Below are 26,996 nucleotides of genomic sequence, written 5' to 3' on the forward strand. Positions count from 1 at the left end.
TTCTCAGAAAATTAGAAAACAACCTTCCTCAAGACCCAGTAATACCCCTTTTCAGGATATGTCTAAAGGATGCTCAATCGTGCCACAAGGACATGTGATCAACTATGTACATAGCAGCATTTTTTGTCATAGCCAGAACCTGTCATAGCCTAAATGCCCCTTGACTAAAGAATGGGAAAGAAAAATGTGGTACATTTACACAATGGAGTACTACACAGCAGAAAAAATAACAACATCTTGAAATTTGCAGGCAAATGGATGGAGCTAGAAAACATTATTTTGAGTGAGGTAACCCAGACACAGAAAGACAATTATCACATGTACTCACTCATAGGTATTTTTTAAAACATCAAACAAATAAAATCAGCCTACAAACCATAATCCCAGAGAATTTATACAAAAATGAGGACACTAAGAGAGACTTACATAGATCTAATCTACAGGGGAAGTAGAAAAAGACAAGATCTCCTGAGTAAATTGGGAGCATGGGGACCTTGGGGAATGGTTGAAGGGGTGAGGGGAGAGGCAGGGAGGGAAACAGAAAAAAATGTAGAGCTCAATAAAAATCAATAAAAAAGAGAAAAGTATATAGTTTTAAGCAGTTTGGAAAGCAAGATAAAATTAGTATTGTCAATCTTTTGGTAAGATTGGCCTCTCAACCTGCCGCCATTCATAGAATCACAGCTGTTTAGTCTAATAGAACTCACTGTATAGGCATCACACAAAAACACCTATTTTAATTTTTATATATCTCATATATAAAACATAACTGTTTAAAAATTTTCTTTTTACTGAGGAAAGTATAACTGCATTTAACAATAGCAATTTCCTTTACAATATTATTCTTTCCATTTCATTCAGTGACGCTACAAGCGTGCTTCTGACACTAAAAATGCTAACTTTTGGTCCACTTTGGTTTAGAAAAACTTCTCTTTTCCTCTGACTCGATTTCTTCAGTTCTCAACAAGATGCTTACACACCTAACCTTATATACATTAGTGATTACCACTTAATCATGAGTAGTACTTGAAATCAAATGTGTGGTGATTATTGTGGAAGCATTATAGGGAACATCTATTTACTCCTGTGTGGTACAACATGGTGAACACCAAATAAATATTTATATGACTCTATGTAATCAGTCACAAATTGCTTCTAGAGATACAGTAAATGAAATAATATGAAATGAAATCATATACCTGTGAGGATTTCAATCTATAGATGGGATCAACACAAGATTCATAAGACAGGTGCTCTTATGACCCTCACATGGCCACATAACTATTACAGGAAATGTTGTAACTGAAGAATGACCATGAGTTAATAATGTAATAAATATATCATACAACAACATGAGTGAGGAAACTATAGATGTACTTACATCTATACAGTAGGAAACCCAGGAATGTTAAATTCACAGAACTGCCTCCTCAATAGAAGATTACACCTGTTTTCCATGCAGAAGGCTGGGAGTGAATGTTAACAGCCTGGTGATAAGTGCTGTCTGAATGGCCAGGCTACATCACAATCCCCCAGACTCTTCCTTTCTAGACCTTTAGCTTTAGCGTTGTTTCTCAGTCAATGGAGCCCATCCTTAGTAAAAAGTCACTCATACTTTACAGATTGATGACCTATACAATCATAAGACTACACCCGATCATCCTTTAGGCCCTTATACTATAGAACTGGTACTTATGAAAGAGGTCACATGTTGTTGTACCTTAAGCTTTATTGTGTAAATGGGACTGAGATAATTGTTCCAGGAAATTTTTCTTCCAAATTTATATTGTACTTAAATGCCTAAAATTTAAACTGCCTGGTGCCAGACTCTATAAGTTTGAGACAACACCAGTTACTGAGTTTAGTTGAACAGGATTTCCTTCTTGCCTCATGCAGATCATGTCCCTGCTGGCTCTGGCATTTGCAGAGACCCACACAAGTATCATTGCTACTTACATGACTGTGTAGTCCATGACTGTGTATTCTATCTAACCATGGGTTATAAGATTGGAACCACAGCATGTTTGCACACATACCAAACATAAAAACAAGCTTAAGTACTCCAACAGTACCACAAAGACCTCAGCCAACTGTAGGAAGTTTTCAGTTCCATTATCCTGTAAAGGGACAATCATGACATATACTGTGCTTGACTGAAATCTTTCACCTCTCTGCTTTCCTTTATCCTTCTTCGTTCCTTCTTTCCTTTCCTCTCTATGTGTCTATACTTCATACATATAAAATAAATATAAGTCACAGTGTTTTGATAGCTAATTCAACTAAGTGAATGGAAAAATTTAGACATATAATTACAGGCACTTCTTCTGGGGGTGGGGTGTTGAAGAGAACATCTGTGAGATTCACCTACATCCACCAAACTGGATAAGGTTTTATTTTATTTTTTATTTTTTTTGAAATGAAGATAGTTATTCCACAATGTTATTCTGGGAAAATAAGGGTTATGCAAACATTTTATAAGACTGTAAGTAGCAACTGAAGTGTAATGAGTGCTTACTGAGTGATAGTGATGATAAATTTAGACACTGAATATAGAACAAGGCAAGCCATGGAGCATACATTATATGTTGTGGCAATGTAAACATGTGTAGGAGGAGAAGAATTCCCTTCCTGTGATTGGATTGCAGTAGAGGATTTGCTTAGATAACATGTGGCTCATCTACGTAAAGTATCAGCTCAATCCATATGTAGACAGGTACGTTATAAACCATGTGTGACCTTTGCACTGCATTCATCCTGTTTGCATATCTTCATATTTGCCATATAGATGCATAGACATGAGATATCCATAATTTAAGTATCCCACTATAGTAGTTAATTCTACATGCACACAGCCTAAACTCAGAAGTTCATAGGCCAAATATTATTTATAGCTATGTCTCTGAGATTGTTTCCAGATGGCATAGAACTCTGATCAGTGATGTTGGTGAAGGACAATGCTCTCTGCATTGTGGATTAACACTATCCTATTGGTTGGGGTCCTAGATGGAAACATGTAGAGAAAGGAAGGAGATATCTGTTCCTTCCTGACTCGCTGCTTTATCCGAGACGTCATCTCCCTCTTCCACTTAAACTACAATTTATGTCATTGGTTTTCCCAATTCACTAATATTCACTACAGACCAGAACTGTACCAGCAGCTCTGCTGAAAAAATGATGCTTCAGACAGACAGCTGCAACACTGCGTGAAGCAATTCTAATAGTTTTCTTTGGTTGCAGATGCTCACCAACCCAAATGAATTATAGTTCCTTAGAGAGAGAGAAGCAAGATGAAATTTGTGGGTGTGCAAAAACACATGCATGTATATATGCCCATGTACCTGTGACTAATACACTCTTGCTTAAAAGTGTTACTCAGTTGCAGAAATTGTGAATGATGGCTTTGAAATATATACAGCTATGCAATATCCAACCATGTGAAATAAACTTTTGACACTTTCAGACGCTGTTGTTTTGCGCTGGAATAAAATGGGAAATGTAGCTCTAGAGAGGTTAGGTGTTCTACAGTCTTGAGAAAGTCACTGTGCAGGGAATAGCTTTCTCTCACCTTATATTTGTTACTTGAAGATATAAGTGAGATTCAAAAAGTGCTGTGGAGTTGCTCACAAGTAAAAATACGCTTTAAGACATGATAAGTGTATTATCAGACTAAATTTGTACTGGTGTAAATTGAAGGATAAGAACTCAACTGAGCACCAACTTACTTCAATCCATGAGAGGAATAATTGTACATGAAAATTGTTAGAATTTTGACCTTAAAACTAAACACATCCTTGATTTTCCTCTTATGATATTTATGTTCCCTTACAAAAAGAGATATGTGCACTACCCACATTGTTCTAAGGATTGTGACAGGTATCAAACAGAAATAGAGAAAGGAGGAAATTGTGTCCCAGTTTCTTAATTGATAGCTCTTAAAATAATTTATTTTCGGTGAAGTCATAGAGAATACCTAGGCTAAATATCTGAGCGATTTGGCACATTATTTGACCCTGACTCTTCTTCACCATGTCTATTACAATGAATAACTGCCAGGGGTACTTATTAAAGGTAATTCCTGTAGATGATTGTACCGAGAAGCAGTAAATTGGAATATTTTGTTCTATGCCCATTTCATCTCACCGATGAACATTCAGGGTGACTGTTGGAAATGCCTTCCCTTCTGTCATTCTCTTTCTATATGGCAAGTCTGACTTGTTTTCATGTTCTGTGCCACTTGAGAGTTACAAGGACCAGGCTTACTGTCAGTTGCATCTGTATTTAATTTTAACCAAAACAATTTCAAAGGGTTCTTCTCATGGAGGAGTATTTCCTGGTCAATGCTTTTCCCTCTTTGATGACTGGCATAGAACAAAAGAATCCAACTGAAGGTCTCCATAAGGTTGCAAGTACCTGCTTATGAGAACCTAGCTCTTAGGAGTGAGTGGGAATTGAGTGCAGACGGTATAAATGGGATAACTACGTAAACACAGTTGTATCACATTTCACCAACACTTGACATGTTAAAATGCAAAGATAGAGAAGAGCCTTTGACAGAACCTCAGTCTCTCAACGAGCCAGTGCACAGAACCTCAGTGGTAGACCTTCACTACCTCACATCATTTTCCTTCGAGAATGGCTTCATTTTTCCTCTGCGTTTTAAGACAGCATCTTGATATATAGTCTATGCGGGTATCTAACTCCTGTCAATCCTCTGGTCTCAGCTTCCCACATGTAGGGATTACAGATGTGCACCTTCTCACCTAGCTAATAGTTCACATATTTAATATGGAAGTTAACAGATGGACTGGATGTTTATAAGAACAATGGGAAACACAGTAGCAAATTAATTCTTTCTATTTTTATTTTTTTGCTGTTGAGAATTTATCTCACCCAAAGACACCAACTATTTTGCCATAAGCTAGAATTTTTCCACTTAAAAATTTTGCAACACAGTGTTTATCTATGCTCAGTTAATGTTTAAATCTTCTCATTTTAGAATTATCATAAAGTTGGGGTTCTGGATTTAAATAATATCCCCCTCAACATGTTGCTTCTTTCTCTGGATAGGTTGAACTCATGCTGTTTCTCAAATACCAATGTTGACTGTGGTTGCAGGAATCACAATCATTGCATGCATGAATCATGGTTAACTACAGGGTCAGAGCCTGGGAACAACACAGTTTTATGTTGCTGTTTATTGTATTTTCTTTTATTATTATTAATTAAATTTATTGATTTATTTTACATCCTGACTACAGGTTCCCCTCCCTTCTCTTCTCCCATTCCCTTCCTCCACCTCACCCCCACATCCTACAATTCACTCCTTCTCTGTTTCTGTTAAGAATGGGGCAGGCCTACCATCGATATCAACAAAGCATGGCGTGTCAAATTGAGGTAGGAATAAGCTCCTTTCCTTAAGGCTGGGCAAGGCAACCCAATAAGAGGAATATGTTTCTGGAAACTAGTCAAAGCCATAGGGACAGACTCTGCTCCCACTAGTAGGAGCCCCACAATTAGATCAAGCTACACAACTATCACACGTAGGCAGAGGGCCTAGATCAGTCTTACGCAGGCTCCCTAGCTGTCAGTCCAGAGTCTGTGACCTACTATGAACCCAGGTTAGGTGTTTCTGTGGGTTCCCTTGGGATGACCTTGACCCTCCTGGCTTGTACAATCCTTTCTTCCTCTCTTCAACAGGCTGTGGATCTCTGTATCTATTTCCATCAGTCACTGCATGAAGACTCCATGATAAATTTTGGGGTAGTTACAATCTGATTACAGGAGATGACCAGTTCAAGCTACCTATCTACTATTCCAGGAGTCTTAGCTGCGGTCATCTTTGCAGATTTTTAGGAGTTTCCCTTGTACCAGGGTTCTATTTGACCCTGAAATGGCCCACATCAAGATGTCTCTTTTATTACTATCTCCCAACCCAATCTGTCATATTCCTATCCCCACCCAGCCCCTAGTTTACCCAGGAAACCTCTTCTGTTTTCCCTTCTGAAGGAAATCCACACAGAGGACCCATTTTCTAATTCCAACTCTGTTCTGGTTTCTACTCTTCCACTATCAACTGCATAACCTTTGTTAGTCTACAGTGTTTCACAGGGTGGGCAGGTCTTAGACTTTCAATCAGTATCTTTTCAAAGGTCCCTTATACTTTTATGAAAAGTATAATACTCAGTCATTTGCAAGAAGCCACACTCTGCCTTTTATTTTTAAACTTGATTAACACAGCAGAGAGAAAGGAAGCTATTTAAACAGGACCGAGAAAAGAATATATAAAAAAAAGCATAAGTCATGTCACTAAGACAGAAACTCTCAACATAAGCACAGATACCTGTGGTTAAAGAAAATACACAGGTGGCTGTTTCCTACATGAAGCACAGAGAACCTACACTTCCCAAGGTGTCATTGCTGGCGGTCAGAACTTAACTCGCAAATGGATGAATCAGGATGCTCAATGGACAGCAACCTGGAGGTTTCTCCAGTGCATCTGACGTTCTGTCTTGTGTTCTAACGGCTTTCTATCACCACAACCCTTCCGTGTCTCCTGACATACCATCTCAAATTCATCACACACACAAATCCACTCTCTCACACACATATACACATGCATACACACTCGAGAGCATACACACACACTTAACCTACTGTGTTCATTCAGTATTGTTCACATATACTTGTGTTTAGGGCTGATCACTTGTGATTGAATAGCCTATTAGGGCTCTTTTCTTGACTTTATTTTCCTGATTTTAGCAGCTATTGTTTATCTGCAGCTCTTGACCCAGGTATTGGTCCTTGTGAGATTTCCTCTGTCTTCACTGTTTTGACAAGTGTTTCTTGTGTAATGAAAGCCTATAATTTGTTTATTTTAAAATTTTATTTTATTTTTTATTTTTCTGTGTGAATATGTATTCTTTGAGTGCATATGCACATGTGTGCATGTGTTTGTTTGTTTGTGTGTGTGTGTGTGTGTATGTGTGTCTATGCATTCTTGGAGGCAGGTACATGAAGCATCCTGAAGACAGTATTACATCCCCCAGAATTACAGGTGTTGCTATAAGCTATCAGATATGGGTGCTAAGGATCGAACACTGCTCCTCAATATAAGTAGATCCTCTGTTCTTAATGTTTGTATTTTTAACCTTTGTTCCATCTCTTCAGTCCCTAGTGACTTCTTAAATTACCACTTTGACATAAAGCTCTTAAAATGGCCCAATTTTGAGGAAGTATCAGAAGAAAAATATTAAACTAATTTCGTGATGGTTGCATATTATGAGAGTGAATCGGAACTTAGTTCTCCATGTAGGAGAGTGCTGGACAGATGCTGACATGGTGCTGCAGGAGGATGGCATTTGTCTCATGTGATGAACTAGCTGGGTCCTAGAAGTTAATTGAACAGTTTTGTAATTTTCTACCACTAGATGGAGATTTCAATGCTTATGGCTCTTTAGGAAGGGGAATCCAGTCTGTTGTTTTATTATATATAGGATGTATAAGCTACATGACTCAATTCAAAGCAACACTACCTATCCATATTCTAAGTTTTTGGTGTAGTAGGAGAGGCTCATTTCACCTGATGTACAACAGAAAACAGGGAAGAGGAGTATCCTAGCAGCTAAGATAGTTTTTAGATACTTGGGTATCGTCTATTGATACTTGCTTACACTGGTTTAGATATCATATTTCCCCTCTAATTTAGATGTTTAATCTATAAAATTATATACTATGAATTATAAAATATACTATCCTGTATAATTATATATTATATTTATATGGTAATATAATATAGAATACTACTAAATATTAATCTATATGATGAATATAAGCACAAAGTAACTAAAGCTCTTGTGAAAACTATTTTTTAGGATCAATAGTATAAAATAAGAATGGTTCATCATTTATACTTTAATTTCTTATGCTTTATATCTAACCTCACAGCCTCCAGGAAAGAATCAGCATTTAACATAATCAAGTCAGTGAGTCAGCCTTATGATGAACTATGAAAATGCAGTACTAAGGCACAGGCAATCCTTAAGAGAATATTATGAAATTCTTGGCATCAAATATCTTACGACATGAATTTTTGTATTAGCATTCAGGACAAAAAAGTACGTACTGTACCTTTTTAGGAGTTACCATTGTTGAGGTCAGAGAAATCACTTGGTGTAAGCATTTACCTCTCAATCAAATTATGTCTTAGCACAGGAAAAATTAAAGTGACCTTGGGGAAAAACAAAGTATCTTCATTTTCTTTGCCAAACAGGAAGCATCCATCTTTCAGAGTCCAAAACTGTTACAGGATGTTGTCAGTGAACACTGATTTCTCCTATAGGGAAAATGTCCAAAGTCCTGCCAGACTAACTGCCTTTGGTTTCATGGAGCAATCATGATGATGTCATTGTCTGCATCATCATAAATCAATATTAGTTCTGAAAAAACCGTAAAGACTGGTGAGCTCACAGAGATGAGGACAGATATGAGTCACTGTGGCAAGGACACCTCACTGCTCTCTCAAGTTCAGGTCAGGCTCATTCTTCATAGAAGAATTCAAGAATTTTTTATTTCTTTATGCTTTAATTTGTCCTTAAATTTATATAGATATTACTTTGGATCAAATGACATTTGTAGTGAATGAACAAAAATATGTAAATAAATTTATAGATATTATATATATATATATTGATTTTAAAAAGATTTGTTAGTGTCCTATAGAAAGTTGTCTTTAATGATCTTAAGAGCACCAAAAGAAATAAAAATATAAACTTGTTTAATTTGAACTGTTTCCAGACTGTTTAATAAAATTTAGGAAAAGCTTTGTAAAATACATTTTCAGAGCTTCCAAATATGTATTGAATTGTTTTAATATAAACACTCAGTGATAACCCAGCAGTTAAAAAAAAAATCTGTTGCCAAGACTGATGACCCACATGGTGGGAGAGAACAATCCCCACATGTTGTCCTCTGTCTGCCTCTGTTTCTTTGCCTCTGTAGCTCCCTCTATGTGTGTACCCACCCAACACATCATCTTACTATATAGCCCTGGCTGTGCTGCACTTACTTGTTGTCCAAGATGGCCTCAACTCACATCAATCCTCTCTCCTCAGGCACAGGAGTGTTGTGATTCCTGACATCTGCCATCATGATTGGCTTAAAATCTTTTAATTTTTACCAAGAAGCAGCTCCTAAGTGTCTCTATTTACTGAGTATAAAAATAGAACCATGGGACTTGCTTTAATTACGGTTGGTAACTCTGGGGAAATGGATGCAGTGATTTCACCTTCCTTTCCACATAGGTGTGGCAGGGATGTTGACTGTTGATTCTGTCATACCCAATCAAGAGTTACATTCAAGTCTTTTTATTGTAAGAGCCTATGTCCTGATGCTCAATAGCACCTGGACATGGTAAATTATCCACGTCCATCTTGGTGCTGATGGTGGTCAACACCTAATTAAGTATTTATGTTGTTTCCTCGAGAGTATTTTTTATTTGCTAAATATCTTTTGCTAGTTGCACATTTAAATTTATTGATCTCAGGCATCTATCACAAAGTCCTGTGGAGTGATCCACTAATGAAACAGTGACTATACATTTAATGTCATCCTCTAATCTTTACTTGTGTGAGCCTGCTTTCTCTTCCAGGTCTCCCTCACTCTGTATCACTGTGTATATATAAAATTATTGTTTAGCTATTGTTTTTATCCTAGCTTCTCTTTGATAAATTTCCAAGGTCTAAATTATTATGTTTCCCTTCTGTATTGACTTAAATTTTGTCATCCAGAAAGCTGTCTAGATTACAGAAATATTTGACTACAATGTTGCTCTAGCTGGATGACATCATGGGTTTTATTACTGGCCTATTTTGTATTAACTAACACAGGTTTATTCTCTCTCTCTCTCTCTCTCTCTCTCTCTCTCTCTCTCTCTCTCTCTCCCTCTCTCTCCTCTCTCTCTCTCTCTCTCTCTCTCTCTCTCTCTCTCTCTCTCTCTCTCTCTCTCTCTCGTGTATGTGTGTGTGTGAGCACATGTGGAGGTCAGAGAACAAATTTCAGGAGTTTGTTCTTTCCATCCACCATGTGATTTTCAGGGATCAATCAGTCACGAGCATTGGTAGCAAGCGCCTTTACCCAACAAGCTATCTTTCTGGCTCTATAATACCTGTTCTAACTTTTAATATGAAACTATAACACTTTAGACATTTATTTTGTTGCTTATAATGACAAAATATTCATGATCATTCACTTAGCTGCCTGGTCTCACTTTAACTGTGTGTTTACATGTCAGAAAGCTGTTTTAATACAAATAGGAATTGGAATACCTTGGGATGTAATATGTACCCTGAACACATATTTCCCTCCTATTTTGTACCTCTTATTCTTCCCTTTACCATATCATACATTGTATATGCATTATATCTAGAAACAAATCTTCACAAAATAAATTAGTGCTCTGGAAAGAAATATGCAAACATTCCATCCAGTAATCCACATGTTTTTACCCCTGTTATTTATTATTCTTACTGCCAGGCTAGGATTTAAAGTCATATGATATTGTTAGTTTTAATATACATGTATATTACTATATTATATAAATACAAATATATTCTAACTAACTATATATAACATTTATATATATGTGGAGAGAGAGACAGAGAAGGGGAGAGAGAGAGAGAGAGAGAATAGTAAACCTCCATCTAGAATGGATTTGATGTAAAGAACAAGTTGCACACATACAGATGCGCACATGCACATATATATTAATGGTCACAATAGAAACTATGGGTCATAAAAAGTAAAAGTGATAAATATTCTTGAAGGATAAAATAAGCAAGCATTAAGTTTCTTAAAGAAACAATTAAGTTAGTGTAAGTTATTTACTAGAAAAATATCACATTGATTTTTCATGACATTAATCAGAAAAGACATATCTTGAGAGGCCATCTCCCATGAATGCCAAACCACAAGTTAGACAGTCATGACAGTAGAGTTTAAATGCAATAGTGGACAATTACTTGAGTGATGTGTATGACAGAGAACATTGGAAGTTTGATTGACAAGTTTACATAAAGCCTGATCCTTATTCCTTGGTTGCTTTGTTCTGTGTTTTCTGGGAAAATCAAAAATTTGACTTTTTCATTGTTTATAGTTTAAGTGCACATCTACCTATGTAAATAGCAAGATAAGTATATAGGAATAGAGGAATAATTGCTAAAAGGACTCTTATCTGAATATTTCATGAGATAAAGACTATCAAATTAAATTTCTTCTTTTTATCATTTGATTCAGTAGTTAAAACCTTTGTGAGTGTGTATTAGCTGCACACAATAATGGTTTGTGCTGTGACATTTTAATACATGTGTTTAGTATATATTTAGAGATGAAGTTCATCTTTACTATCCTTTTCTCACTACTCCTCTCTTAGTGATATATATTTCTCCTATATTTTCTTGATTTCATAGAGTATTTTAAATTAGTCTGTGTTCCTTATGTTATACAAATGTGATACTTGACTTTCCGAGTCTAGCTTGTTTGACTTCACAGGGTGGTCTCTATCTTAACACATTTCAGAAAATACATAATTTACTTAATTTCATCCACTTATCACTGAAGGGCCTCTAGGCTGATTCCATTGCTCAGCTCCTGAGAAGAGCAGCCTTGGTGCACAAGCCGTGGAGTGTGGACCAGTATCTAGGCTCTTACTGTAGCTCTGCTTCTAGATTCCTAGGAATCGTCATGCCGACTTCCATCAGGCTCCAGCAATGTTTGCTCTTGTCACCAGTGTGCAGCAGTTTGCTTTTAGTTTTGCTCTATGTTGTTATTTTTCTGCCCATTGTTATCCTCTAAAATGTATTAGATGAAATAAATATACATCTGATATGCCTGGGTTTCTCTAAGAATTTATTGTAGTATATTTTTTGTTATTGCTTTCTTCTCAAACATTCTGCAAAATGCAATGAAACTCTGTTTGCTGCTTCTATGCATAAAAATTCTTGGATTTCCTGACAAACATTCATAAAGGAATGAACAATAGCATGAATATAAATTTCATAAGGTAATTTTAAAAGAAATATGAAAATTTATTCAACTTCTGAGTAACAGCATAAATACAATACAAAGAGCCATTAACCTCAAAAGTTAAGTTTTCCAACAATACACAGGAAATTCAACTGTGACCAAGGTCTCAAAGGGAGGTCAAGGTGACATGGGAAAAGACTTTATTTTATTTTAAATGTATTATTAACATAAATGTTTCAATGCTATATTTCTTTAAACTTTTTATAATTTCTCCTCTGCTGTGATAATGTTTTGATATAATTAGCTTATGAAAATTATTTCTCTTACTTTATGGGATTATAATAAAATTACATTTCTTTTCCCTTCCAATTCTTTTATTCTAAGCCTCCCATATATACCTCCTTACACTTTTTCAAATTCATAATCATTTTTTGTTCATTATATTTTATTCATAAATACATTTACCTCTCTCTCTCTCTCTGTGTGTGTGTGTGGCTGGGTTTTCAAAATTGCATGACACTTTCTCATTCATTTAGCCCTTCATAACTATATGTAATCTCTGATAATCCAAACACCTCATTGAAAGCTAGCCTTGGTTATGTCAATTTTCATCATACCATAATGTGGGATGTCCTACTGTATGTGTGTTTCTTTTTTTTCCTTTTTTATTTATTTTTCCATTCAAAAAATTTACACTTCCTTCCCCCTTCCCATTCCTCTTCCACTTCCCCACTTACCCTCCTCCCTTCTCCTCCCTCCTTAAGAGAGGGCAGGGAACCCTGTCCTGTGGGAAGTCCACCCCCTCCCACATCCAGTCCTAGGAAGCTTTGCATCCAAATAGACAAATAAACTAGGGTCCCAAAAAGCCAATACATACAGTAGAAACAAGTTCCAGTGCCTTTATCAATGGCTTCTCAGTCAGCCCCCATTTACAGCCATGTTCATACAGTCCGGTTTGATCGCAAGGTTCCATGGCATCTCACTGACTCCGCCCTTTTTTCTCCTAGCATTCAGACTAGCTTTCCCCGCCTACCTAAGTTCTGTCTTTCTATAGGTCCAAAGCAGTTTTTTTATTCATTAATGGTAATCACAGCACACAGAGGGGACTCCCACATCACCTCCCCTTTTCTCTTTAAATAAAAAGAAAAGCTTTAACTTTAACATAGTAAAATTACATATAACAAAACAGGTATCAAACAAGAATTATAGTTATAATATTTATATCTACTTATCTTTATCATAACTAAGGAAAACTATAACTATAAATTCTTCAACTCCATCAAAGACTCCAGAAGGATATAATATTACCTAAGTAAACAGGAAGTTCATTGTAAGCAACTTCCAAAACTCTAGAATTGACAGAGACATTACGCTGTCTGGACAGTCACTCAAAGTTTTTCTGTACTATTAAGGCATCCATCTTCAGACTATGGCCCATAATATCTAGCAGACTTTTCCATTAAGCAGAAAATTTCAAAGAATGTTCAACCTATATTGGCAGTTTGTCAGTCACTTTCTTCTGTGTCTAATCATTCATATATATAATAAATAATATACTAATTAATTTTAGTACTAATATGTAATATATAACTAACTAAATATGTGTGTATATAAATACATCTTTGAGGCTAAGTACATCTTTGTCCCTCTAAATAATAATTTTAAATTTGATGTCTTAGGTATTAAATATTGGTATGTGGAAGGCCTGGAAGAGCTGAATTTCAAATCATTTCTTTCAGTCTGTCTAACACAAATGTTTTTTTCATTCTAAATTCTCAAATATATTTGAAAGAAAATGCCACAGAACAAAAAGAGCTTAACTAAAAAGGTAATGCATCAGTCATATGTAGTAATCTTGATGACACAAGACCAAAGTGAAAGAATCAGGAGAGAGCTGAGGACAGCCAAGATGTGATCTCTAATGAGACAGGCCTAGAGGACCTCCCTAAAGCCAACTGACCCCTCCAAAGTCTTTTTGCCACTCTTTTAGAAGCTGAATGCAGGAAAAGTTATAGGACTAGTATCAGTATTTCTTTCTGTATAGCTTTTCCATCTCATATTAAAGAAGGTGACTTTAAATACTTCAAAAATAGGATTTCAGAGACAATTTTATATGAAATAGCTGGATGTTTACTCAACCATTAATGAATGTACAGGGGTTAGAAAGAATCAGGGCTGGTTGGAGATTGTGATGAATACAATTGGAAAGGTTCAGACTCTAAAACTTTCTCAAACTTTCTTTGTTGTGTTCAAATTATTATACAAAATCTTTACAGTAATTTGAAGTTCAGGAAATTACACCAATCAACATTGCTTTGAAGAATGTTATATCAGTCTCATCACAGTTGCTTGAATACAGAACAGGGTCACTGAATAATTTTACAAAAGTCTTTCTGGAGAAAACATTTAAAACTAGGGGGGATACATACATTCTCCTCTAAAGACTTAAATCTAAATAATTTTTAGATTTAAAATTAGAATATTAAATTAGATTTCTCATTAAAATATATTGGGGTTTACATTTTACTTTATTTTTAAACACATCTTTAGCTATATATAATAATCTATTCATATTTGGAGCTGGTAAGATAGAAAGAATAAAGACCTAAGTTTGATTCACAGAAACCATATAAAAGGACCAATCTTTGTGTGGCACTACATGCTTATAAACCCAGTACTGAGGAGGTGGAGACACGCAGATCTCTGAGGCATGGTGGCAGCCAGCCTAAGCTACACAGACTGTTCTGGACCAATGAAAGACCCTGTCTCAAAAGAGATAAACAGTAAGGATGGTTCCTTAGGATGATAGTCAAGGTTGTTCTCTCTTTTCACACACAGGTGCACAAATATCTACATATGCATAGTTATGTAAACATATATTAACACATCCATACACTTTGGATAAGCTCACATGCTTATTCTAAATCAGTGCTGATATCTGATAAAAATTACTTTTGTTGAACATATAATTTTGCTAACACTAGTAAATTACAACATAGCACCTTAGATACCAAGTCATTTTTCCAGTCTCCAAACTCTTAACCATTATAGAGCCTTCTCTGTTGATGATTCATCATTTTCTTTGGTGAAGAAAAATTCATCAAACTTCTTTGAAACATCTGCAGAATTATAAGCTAGCATGTTGAGATGATCTCACAGTATACCAACTAATTTTCTTCCTATTTTCTGCAGGGATCAAAAATGGTCTTTATTCACTACACGGCAATTTCCAAGGGAATGTCTTTACCTGGGTCACTGTTTGCTTTCTATATAACCTCAAATAAATCTCAGGAACAATTGGTATTGCAACAATGGAGAATTTTGCTTTCATTAGTTGAGGAAACTCAACAGTAAATGTTATTTCAGACTTTGTCCCTGAGCTCTGACAAGAATTAGCAGTAGAATCTGTTCTCAAGACTGAAGACCAATTTGTTGAGACTTGATGGTAGAATTCATGCCAGGGAGTCATGATTAGAGCGTTTCTAAGACTTGACAAAGAATGTTTTCCAAGTCAGTTGTTTATCTGAATATGAGCTTGTAACACGGGGTTGTGCTTCCAAAGGTTACACAAATACAATTATATCAGCTAGTTTTCCATTGTTGTGATAAAATACCAAAGCATGTTACTGAAAAAAGAGTTTATTTTGGCCTCTTATTCCAGAGGGAAGAGTCCATGATGCCATCATAGAGGAATGTCAGCCAGACCTGTGAGCTATGGGTTTATAGCTTGAAACACAAACAGGAATCAGAGAGAGAGCAAACCGGGAAGAGTATATGGGTTTTGACACCTCAAAGCTTGCCTCTAGTGAAACACTGCTTCCATCAAAACCCTTCCTCCTAGTCTTCATGAAACAGTCATCAACCAGGGATGAAACATTCAAATTTGTAAGCCTGAGGAGAGGGAGTATTCTCATTGAAACCACACAGCAAGCATGAGAATTCAAAGCTTGCTGTTATATTGTGGGAAGACTCATGACAGCAAACACACACAGCTCCTTAGTTTGGGAAATGATAGGAACCTGAATTATCATGGGAAGGATCAGACATCAGAAAACAAATGACAAAGTCCTCCTATTATTTGTTAAAATATTTCTTCTTATGAATATGTATGTGTTTGTGTATTCCACCTGTATCCAGGTACCTGCATACACCAGAAGAGTGTGTCAGATTCCCAGACCCTGGTGTCGTAGGTAATTGTGACCTGCTGAATTTGTGTTTTGACAATCAAATCTAAGGGACATTTGGAGAAGGGTAAGCGCTATTAACTTACACTATCTTTCCATGCCACTTCTATTTTTGTAGTATAAGAATATTAATTAAAACACAACTTTTTCTAGGATATTAATGTCATTTGAACACATACTTTCACTAAAACATACAAAGGAAAAAGTAAAACCAATGTTTACATAAAGTAAACCCGATTGACATACCTGATCATTTTAGTTTGAAACATATCTCATTAATTTCCTGGAGAGGGAATCAAAGTCAAAATTATTTCTGGTTGTATTTAAATATGCAATTGTATCTGTCAGTTTTTCCAACTGAAGATGACAAGATGTCAAAAATGGTTTGATTTATTACAATATCATTCTATAATTACCTTATTAAGAAATACTGAGCTAACCTAACCCCCTCCATGATGGGGTTTTGCTTGCATGAGCTTGCACAGGTCATGTGCATGTTGTTGTAATCACTGTGAGTAAGCATATGCAGCTGCCCAGCTGTGTCCGGAAAGCACAGCTTCCTTATAGTCATACAAGGCCTTGCCTGTTACAATCCGTGTACCCTCCAATTTAGAACTATTTGCGATTGATAGCTGCTGGAGGAAAGAGTCACTTTTCTTGACAATTGCAGGCTCTGGTGTGTTAACGATTCTAGTGCAAGTAGACACAGCCAAGAATATATGGGCAGAAGAAATTGGAATTGATGGGTAAATAAAATAAAAAGTAAGCTATATTTTATTGAGAGCCTCTCAAATAAAAATATAGTTTATATTCAGTGGTAAATATTATTTTACTGTAACTCACTAAATAATTAAAATTTGTTACATAATTGCAATTAACTAAAAAATACTAAAGTTGATATAATTGACCTAAAAATCATTATTCTGAACTTAATATTTAGTCAAAATTACTTTATATGTATGTTAAATACAATACTACTTATATAGAATAACCTCAAGTTACAAATCTCTATATACCTGTTTTAAATCTAAATGTTTTATTTTCTTTTTTTGATTTTTATTGAGCTCTACATTTTTCTCTGCTCCCCTCCCTGCCTCTCCCCCCATCCCTTCAACTTTGCCCCAAGGTCCCCATGCTCCCAATTTACTCAGGGAATCTTGTCTTTTTCTACTTCCCATGTAGATTAGATCTATGTAAGTCTCTCTTAGTGTCCCCATTGTTGTCTAAGTTCTCTTGGATTATGGTTTGTATGCTGGTTTTCTTTGTTTTATGTTTAAAAACCACCTATGAGTGAGTACATGTGATAATTGTCTTTCTATGTCTGGGTTACCTCACTCAAAATAATGTTTTCTAGCTCTATCCATTTGCCTGCAAATTTCAAGATGTCGGTTTTTTTTTCTGCTGTGTAGTACTCCATTGTGTAAATGTACCACATTTTTCTTTCCCATTCTTTAGTCAAGGGGCGTTTAGGCTATGACAGGTTCTGGCTAAGACAAAAAATGCTGCTATGTACATAGTTGAGCACATGTCCTTGTGGCACGATTGAGCATCCTTTAGATATATCCTGAAAAGGGATATTACTGGGTCTTGAGGAAGGTTGTTTTCTAATTTTCTGAGAATTCGCCACACTGACATCCAAAGGGGCTGTAACCAGCTTGCATTCCTACCAGCAATGCATAAGTGTTCCCTTTTCCCCACAACCTCTCTAGCTAAGTTGTCATCAGAGTTTTTGATCTTGGCCATTCTTATAGGTGTAAGATGGAATCCCAGAGGTGTTCTGATTTGCATTTTTCTGATGACTAAGGATGTTGAACATTTCCTTAAGTGTCTTTCAGCCATTTTAGATTCCTGTGTTGAGAGTTCTCTGTTTAGGTCTCTACTCTATTTTTTTTTTTTTTTATGTATTCTTTTGGTGACCAATTTCTTGAGTTCTTTGTGTATTTTGGAGATAAGACCTCTGTCTGATGTGGGGTTAGTGATAATCTTTTCCCATTCTGTAGGCTGTTGTTTTGTCTTGTTGACCATATCCTTTGCTTTACAGAAGCTTTTCAGTTTCAGGAGGTCCCATTTATTAACTGTTTCTCTCAGTGTCTGTGCTGCTGGGGTTCTATTTAGGAAGTGCTTCCCTGTGCCAATGCGTTCCAGTGTATTTCCCACCTTCTCTTCTATAAGGTTCAGTGTGGCTGGCTTTATGTTGAGGTGTTTGATTCATTTGGACTTGAGTTTTGTGCATGGTGTTAGATATGGGTCTATTTTCATTCTTCTACATGTTGATAACCACTTGTTAAATATGCTTTCTTTTTTCCATTTGATATTTTCTTTTTACCAAGAAACTCTTACATCTCATAAACACCTTCAGCAATGTGAGGGGACACAAGATTAACTGTTAACAATCAAAAGTACCCAATACACAAATAATAAGCAGGCTCAAAAAGAAAGCAGGCAAATATCATCCTTTGCAATAGTCACAAATAATATAAAATATCTTGGGGTAACTCTAACCAAAGAAGTGAAAGGCATGTATGACAAGAATTCTAAGTCTTTAAAGAAAAAAATTGAAGAATATATCAGAAAAATGGAAAGTTCTCCCATGCTCTTGAATAGATAAGATCTATATAGTAAAAATGGCAATCTTACCAAGAACAATCTACAAAGTCAATATAATTCCCATCAAAATCTAAACACAATTCTTCATAGAACTTAAAAGACTAATACTCAACTTCATATGGAAAAATTAAAAATCCCAGAGTAACCAAAACGATCCTGTACAATCAATAAATTTTTGAAAGCATCACGGTCCCTGACTTCAAGCTATATTATAGAGCAATATTAATAAAAACAGCTTGTTATTGACATAAAACCAGACAAGTGGAGTAATGGAAACCAATTAGAAGACTCTGACATTAATTCACACAGCTATGTACACCTGATTTTTTACAAAAAAGATAAAATTATACAATAGGAAAAAGAAAGCATGTTCAACAAATGGTGCCGGCATAATTGAATGACAACATGTAGAATAATGCAATTAGATCCATATCTATCACCATGCACTAAACTCAAGTTCAAGTGGATCAGTCTCAACATGAATCCCTTATACTAAACCTGACAGAAGAGAAATTGAGAGGTAGCTTTGAACATATTGGCACAGAATACGACTTCCAGTAGCAGTGACACTGAGAACAACAATCATTAAATGGGACCTCCTGAAAGTGAGAAGTGATGGAGCAAGGTCATTGGTTAAAAAATAAAGAAACTGCTTGGCCCTCATAGGTTAGAACATAGGTGGGTGGAGTAAACAGAACAGAATGCTGGGAGGAAGAAGAAGTGAGCTCAGACTCGATAGCTCTCCTCGCCAGGGCAGATGTGATGAAGCTCCGACCCAGGATGGATGTAGGCTAGAATCTTCCCAGTAAGCGCACCTTGGGGTGCTACACACGTTATTAGAAATGGGCTAGTCCAGGTACGAGAGTTAGCTGAGAAGAGGCTAGATATAATGGGCCAAGCAGTGTTTTAAAAAACACAGTTTGTGTGTTGTTATTTCGGGGCATAAGCTAGCCAGGCAGCCCAGGAGCTGGGGCGGCAAGAATGCAGTCCACAGCTCCCACTACAGAGAAGCTTCTCTAAGACAAAGGATATAGTAAATAAGACAAGACAGCAGATTATAGAATGGGAAAAGATCTTCAACAACCCCATCTGATGATGAAGGAAGGTCATCTGTCTATGTATTATCTTGGTTAATAAAGAAACTATCTTGGCCTTTGACAGGACAGAAAATTAGGTAGGCCGAGTAAACAGAACAGAATGCTGGGAAGAAGGGAAGTGAGGCAGACGGCATAGCTCTCCTCTCCAAGATGGATGCAGGTTAAGGTCCTTCCTGGTAAGCCACCACCTTGTGGTGCTACACACATTAATAGAAATGGGTTAATCAAGATATGAGAGTTAGCCAATAAGAGGCTAGAACTAACGGGCAGAGCAGTGTTTAAAAGAATACAATTTGTGTGTTGTTATTTCTGGTATAAGGCTGGCCATGTGGGAGCCAGATGGGAAGCGGCCCGCAGCTCCATCTACAATATGACAGATATCTGATCTCCAAATATATAAAGAACTAAAGAAACTAGACATCAAATTACTAAATAATCCATTTTTAAAAATGGGGTACAAAACTATACAGAGTATTTGCAACAGAAAAATCTCAAATGGCAGAAAGACATTTAAAGAATTCCTTAACTTCTTTAGCCATCATTGAAATGCAAATAAAAATGACTTTGATATACCATCTTACTCCTATCAGAATAACTAAGATCAAAAAGACTGATGACAACTTACCTTCAAGAGAATGTGAAGTAAGGGGAACACTCCTGCACTGCTGGTTGGAGTTCAAACTTGTGAAGCCACTTTGGAAACTGGTATAGCAGTTTCTTAGAAAATTAGAATTCAATATATCTCAAGATTTTGACAGAGGTTTCTGTCTTGCTCAGTTGCATAGCTGTTCACTCCCAGAAAAACACACAGAGGTCTACATTATTTATAAACTGATTGGCCTATTAACTCAGGCTTCTTATCAACTCATATCTTAAGTTAACCAATAATTCCTATCTGTGTTAGCCACGAACGTAGCTTGGTACCTTTTATCAGTGAGGCATTTTCAAATTGCTTCCTCTGTAACTGGGAGACTACCACAGACTGAACCTTTCCTCTTCTCCAAATTCTCCTTTTCTGGTTGCCCCACCTATAATTCCTGCCTGGCTACTGGCCAATCAGAACTTTATTAAATCAGTACAAATGACAAATCTTTACAGGGTATAAGACCATTGTCCCCCAGCACTTCTCTCTTTTTTTTCAAAACAAGAACTCTGAATCTAATCTTCTTTGTTTAGTTTTTTTTCAGACCATTATTCATAACAACTTGTAACAAATACTCTAAGCAAAGACAAACATCCATAATCCATTTTTTGAGGATGTGGGTGTAGTTTTCTATAATACTTCCTGCTGATTGGGGAGGTATAATTTTATGGGAATCTAAAGAAAATTTAGGATTATGGTCAAGTCCTGACTGGAATATTCTATGAAGCTTGATCATCTCAGCCAGCCATCTTGAGGCTGATCTGGATGTAGAACTTAGAGAAAATTCCAACAGTGGTCCTCTGAAATGTTGGATCATCTGGGCCATCTGTTCCTACTGGAGATTTTTCAAGGAGTCTTCCTTGATCAAACCTGATCTTTCTTAACCCAGAATGAAACTACATCCTCACATTTCTTGTGAAAACAAAAGCAAATCATCTTTTCCAAAGTGACATATCCTTTGATTTAAATTTTGAAGTCAAGGCATTTTCAAAATGCATATGTTGGATTAGCTCAGCAGCATTTGTAATCAAATGTCTTTTAGCAGATGTTACTTCTTCCTCAGTCATCAAAAAAATTCAAAGAAAACAATAACATTATGTGGGAGTCCTCTCTGTGTGCTGTGATTACCCTTAATGAATAAAAAAACTGCTTTGGACATATAGCAAGGCAGAACTTAGGTAGGCAGAAAAGGCTAGGCTGTATGCTGGAAGGAAGAATGACAGAGTCAGAGAGGAGCCATGGAGCCACAGCCAGAGATAGACATGCTGAAACTTTGCTGGTATGCAACGACCTGATGGTAATGCACAGATTAAAGGAGATGGGTTAAACTAAGGTAGCCAATAAGAAGCTAGAGCTAGTGGGCCAAGCAGTTATTTAATGAATACAGTTTCTGTGTTATTATTTCAGTTCTAAGCTAGTCAGGCAGCTAGGAACCAACCGGTGGCTCTCGCCTCCAAAAATAACGTACAGTATCCAGATTCTGTGTGTATTTTCCATCTTTACAGGACTTTATTTTAAACTCTATTTCTTTTATTTTTAAATTTTGGTTTTTTGAGACAGGTTTTCTCTGTCTACCTTTTACTATCCTTGAACTCACTCTGTAGACCACGTTGTTATTGAACTCATAGAGATCTGTCTGCATTTTTAATCCCAAGTACTAAAATTAAAAGTATGTGCCACCATTTTTAAAGGACTTTTTTTCTCCCAAGTCTACATATATTTTTAAACATGCCCAAACCATTTAGAGGTTTTTTTTTAAATCTGAATTTATCTTTATTGTATCGTTCTCTTTTTCTGACCTCATGAGTCTTTAATTTCCTAAGCAATAAGGCTAGGATTAAAGCCATGACTTTAATGAATGGATCCATCCCATTCTTTAGGTTTATGAGAGTCTAGCTCTGTGGTGGAGGTACTGAGAGGAGCCATGTTTATTGCCTTGACTCCATGGAGTTTCAAGGTCCTTGCCACCACCAAGAAGCACGCTATAATCTATTTATAAACACCATTTAAGTGTTTGGTGGTGGGGCCTCTTAAAAGAGCTGCAAGATTTTTGCAGCTAAAGCTGAGTCAGGAAGCCTCTCTTAAATGAGACACACTTGCCTTTAGCCAACAGAGCCCACCTGAGATAATGCTGCTTCCAAAAGGCCATGCCCAACTCTGTTCTTTTGTGTCTAGAATTACTTCCCAAGATCTTCAGATTTTATGTGGATATAGTTACCCACATTGGCAGCATTTTGTAGTCAAAGACTGTTTGTTCATTTCCCAGTTGCTCAAACTCAAATAATCATGCAAAAGCTATATTTACTACAATACTGTTAGGCCAATGGCTCAAGCATGTTTTTAGATAGCAGTAATATATTAAATTAACCCATTTTTATTAATCTCTGTATTGCCACAAGGCTGTGGCTTATGGACTCCAATGTTGCACATGAGACTTTGGGTGATTGCCCAGGTAGGCAGTTATCTTTGTCATTTGTTGCACATTTTGGACGTTGTTTGATTGCACTTCCTGTTTACTCAAGTAATATTATTTCCTTTCTCAGATCTGTGATGGGGTTGAAAACTAGATAGTCTATTTCCATCCATTTGCCTGCAAAATTCAGGAAGTCATTGTTTTTTACTGCTGAGTAGTACTCTAATATGTATATATTCCATACTTTCTTCATCAATTCTTCCATTGAAGGGCATCTAGGTTGTTTCCAGGTTCTGGTTATTACAAACAATGCTGCTATGAACATAGTTGAGCATATACTTTTGTTGTATGATAGGGCATTTCTTGGGTATATTCCCAAGAGTGGTATTGCTGGGTTCAGGGGTAGGTTGATCCCGAAATTCCTTAGAAACCGCCACACTGTTTTCCAAAGTGGTTGCACAAGTTTGCATTCCCACCAGCAATGGATGAGTGTACCCCTTTCTCCACACCCTCTCCAGCAAAGGCTATCATTGTTGTTTTTGATTTTAGCCATTCTGACAGGTGTAAGATGGTATCTTAAAGTTGTCTTGATTTGCATTTCCCTGAGCTAAGGAAGTTGAGCATGACCTTAAATGAAATAGAAAACACTATCCTGAGTGAGGTCAGCCAGACCCAAAAAGAGGAACAGGGGATGTACTCGCTCATATTTGGTTTCTAGCCATAAATAAAGGACATTGAGCCTATAATACGTGATCCTAGAGAAGCTAAATAAGAAGGTGAACCCAAAGAAAAACATATAGTCATCCTTCTGAATATTAACCTTCATCAGGCGATGAAAGGAGACAGAGACAGAGACCCACATTGGAGCACCAGACTGAAATCTCAAGGTCCAAATCAGGAGCAGAAGGAGAGAGAGCACGAGCAAGGAACTCAGGACCCTGAGGGGTGCACCCACACACTGAGACAATGGGGATGTTCTAACAGGAACTCACCAAGGCCAGCTGGCCTGGGTCTGAAAAAGCATGGGATAAAACCGGACTCGCTGAACATAACAGACAATGAGGACTACTGAGAACTCAAGAACAATGGCATTGGATTTTTGATCCTACTGCATGTACAGACTTTGTGGGAGCCTAGGCAGTTTGGATGCTCACCTTACTAGACCTGGATGGAGGTGGGTGGTTCTTGAACTTCCCACAGGGCAGGGAACCCTGATTGCTCTTAGGACTTGATCGGGGGAGGGGAAGGGAAATGGGAGGCGGTGGCGGGGAGAAGGCAGAAATCTTAAATAAATAAATAAATAAAGGAAAAAGAAAAACTAGATAGTCATAGTTACTTTCCTCTAATGACTTAGCCAGGCCATATCAAATACAAGACTTATATACCTTAGGATAGAATAATTATTAAAACATTTAGCATATGTTTCTTGCTTAATATTGTTCATGCTGGTTGTAATTCTAATTTTTGTGTTTTATATCTGTTCTTATTGCATATTGTTTTGTATTGGGTTTGGAACTCTTATTTAGACAAAAGGGAGAGTTGCTGGGGGAATTCCTTCAGCCAATGGCCTTTGAGATGCTGGATCGCTTAAGGTTGTTGGCCTTGGGTACTATAAAACAGATGTAGAAATGTGCTTAGTCTCTCTCTCTCTCTCTCTCTCTCTCTTTCTCTCTCTCTGTTTCTCTTTGCTGCTCATGGAGAGGACTGTTGATCTGTGAGTCTACCCATAAATAAAGTATCCTTTATTATGCTCTAGTCTGAGTTCATGTGGGATTATTTTATCACTATCCTCTAATGGGGGAAGGGGGAAGAGGATAAGGAAAGAGAACATGAGGGAATGGGGTCATTGAGTTTGAGGAGGGACAGAGATGCAGAGCAAGCAAAAACATATTGCAATAAAGGGAACCATTATGGGATTAGGGATAAATGTGGTGTTAGGAAAACTCCCAGAATTCCATAAGACCATTTCAACTCATGTCTTCTCTCTGTTTCTGGTCCTGGTTTCTCTGATGTGCTATACAACATTCAATATGTAAAACTCGCTTGTGTAAAACTTGCAAGTTATTTGTAAAACTTGCATGTTATTCAATGTTTACACTATAACCCTACCATAATGTAAAATAAATTGTGCAGAAATTGGCTCTTTACATGAACTTATGAAAATTTCTTTCTATATATTGTCCGCATGCCTTAGACACTCTCTGTTTTCGTTGACTATGTATACATAGCCTCTGTCCCTGCACATCCTGAATCTACTTGCAGACTCTTCTTCCACCTGTGCAGTCTACACCATGGTATTATAAATTTAGATACTTGCTGACAACCCACCCAAGCCGATGTTCTTTTTCCTTTGTGTGTGTGTGCATGTGTGTGTTACTGTTTCTCTTTGGATTTTGAATGCAGAATTACCATGTACCCTTACATAAAGTCAACAATCTGATCTTCTGGAAATGAAACAGAAATTGAAACTAAAACCCCTCCAAACTATGGAACATTATTAACCTAAATTTTCCCCACTGTGTAAATGCAGTGATAAGCCTGACATTGTCAATCCCACAATTCACACTGACACCTCTTGCTCATTACCTTTCTGTGTGACAGTTTTTATGACGTGCAACAGAACATGTTGCTATCTTGCTTGCTTTGATTCTGTGATACAATCACAATTTCTTTGTTCTCTCCTTTCATCTCTTTGAAAATTATCTTATAATGCAAACCTTTAGGAACAGGTGGTAAAATGAACATCTCACTGGGAGATTAGTAGTTGCTTGGCATGCTTACAGAGCACAGGTGAGGTCAGCTATAGGTGTGCAATATTTTCTATACAGTGTCAGGTAGATTATTTACATGTGATTCAGTGCTGGAAAAACATCAAATATCCCAGGATTGTGTAAGTTGAGTGAAATCTATTTCAATTTAAATAACAATTCTTGAGGGTTTTTGGAATGCCCCGCTCTTTGGGATGTTGTGAAGTGAAGCTCTTTGTGTAGCTGTGGGCTGAGTGGTACTCTAACACTCCTACAGAGTGGCTCATTTTCTTCACTCTGCAAAGCTGATAACCCTGAGTTTGCAGCATGCACTGGGAAGGAGTTTGGATTCTGAAGACATGCTGATGTGAAGTTATGTCAGTATCACCTTTTCCTAGCTGTATGTATGCTCTCGAGCAGGAAACCTTGGCATTTTGAGCTTCATTTATTTTCATTCCCAAAACTTGGACAGCAAAACACGGCTGTGGGAAATTATATGTTGAGTGTACTTGCATTTTGCTTAACTGTAGCAGAGAATTCACCAGAGCATAGACAGTTACCTCTCTTGTATAAGAAAGGCAATTACATTCATGTATGAATACTGTGGCAGTAACATTATAAAAATAGCAAATTTTTCATATTTATGACTGCATTTCCCATTATTCTAATACATGAAGATAGTATTAAACTGACTGCTGATGACTAATAGATTAATGAATCTCTCGAGATCCACCAGAGAAGCTTAACTTTGCTTTGGTGTTTAACACAAAGACCCACAAGAGACCAAGGTGCAAAGTATAAGAATGTGCAGAACTCTCAGTCCAAAAATGGGACTTCTGTATCACATCCTTTCCTCCCAAATTCCAGGCAGCACTGTAGAAGTGAATAGAAAGATTATGAACCAGAGATGATGGATGAATACACAGAAATATTATCCTCTGGACACAACAGAGATGCTGAGTTTATGAACTAACTGTAACTGTAACAGTATACATAAGCTCTATGCAAGCTCAGTCACTACCAACCAGCAAGACATCAAGTCCCAAGCCTAGCTGAGGACACACAATTGATAGCTGCTGGGAGAGAGATGATATTCTCTAAGATTGTTGTCCTTGGTAGGTTGATCACACTTTAGTGGAAGACTGCACATAGAGGAACACATAGGCAACTCAAATTAGACTTGATATATAGGAGAAAAAAGTAGTCACAATGTTGGGGGAGCAGGAAGTGGGAGGTGGTCCTGGGAGAATTTTGGTAAGGGCTGAATGCAATCAAAACATATTCTAC

Source organism: Chionomys nivalis, chromosome 6, assembly GCF_950005125.1.
Source record: "Chionomys nivalis chromosome 6, mChiNiv1.1, whole genome shotgun sequence".
Classification (NCBI taxonomy): Eukaryota; Metazoa; Chordata; class Mammalia; order Rodentia; family Cricetidae; genus Chionomys; species Chionomys nivalis.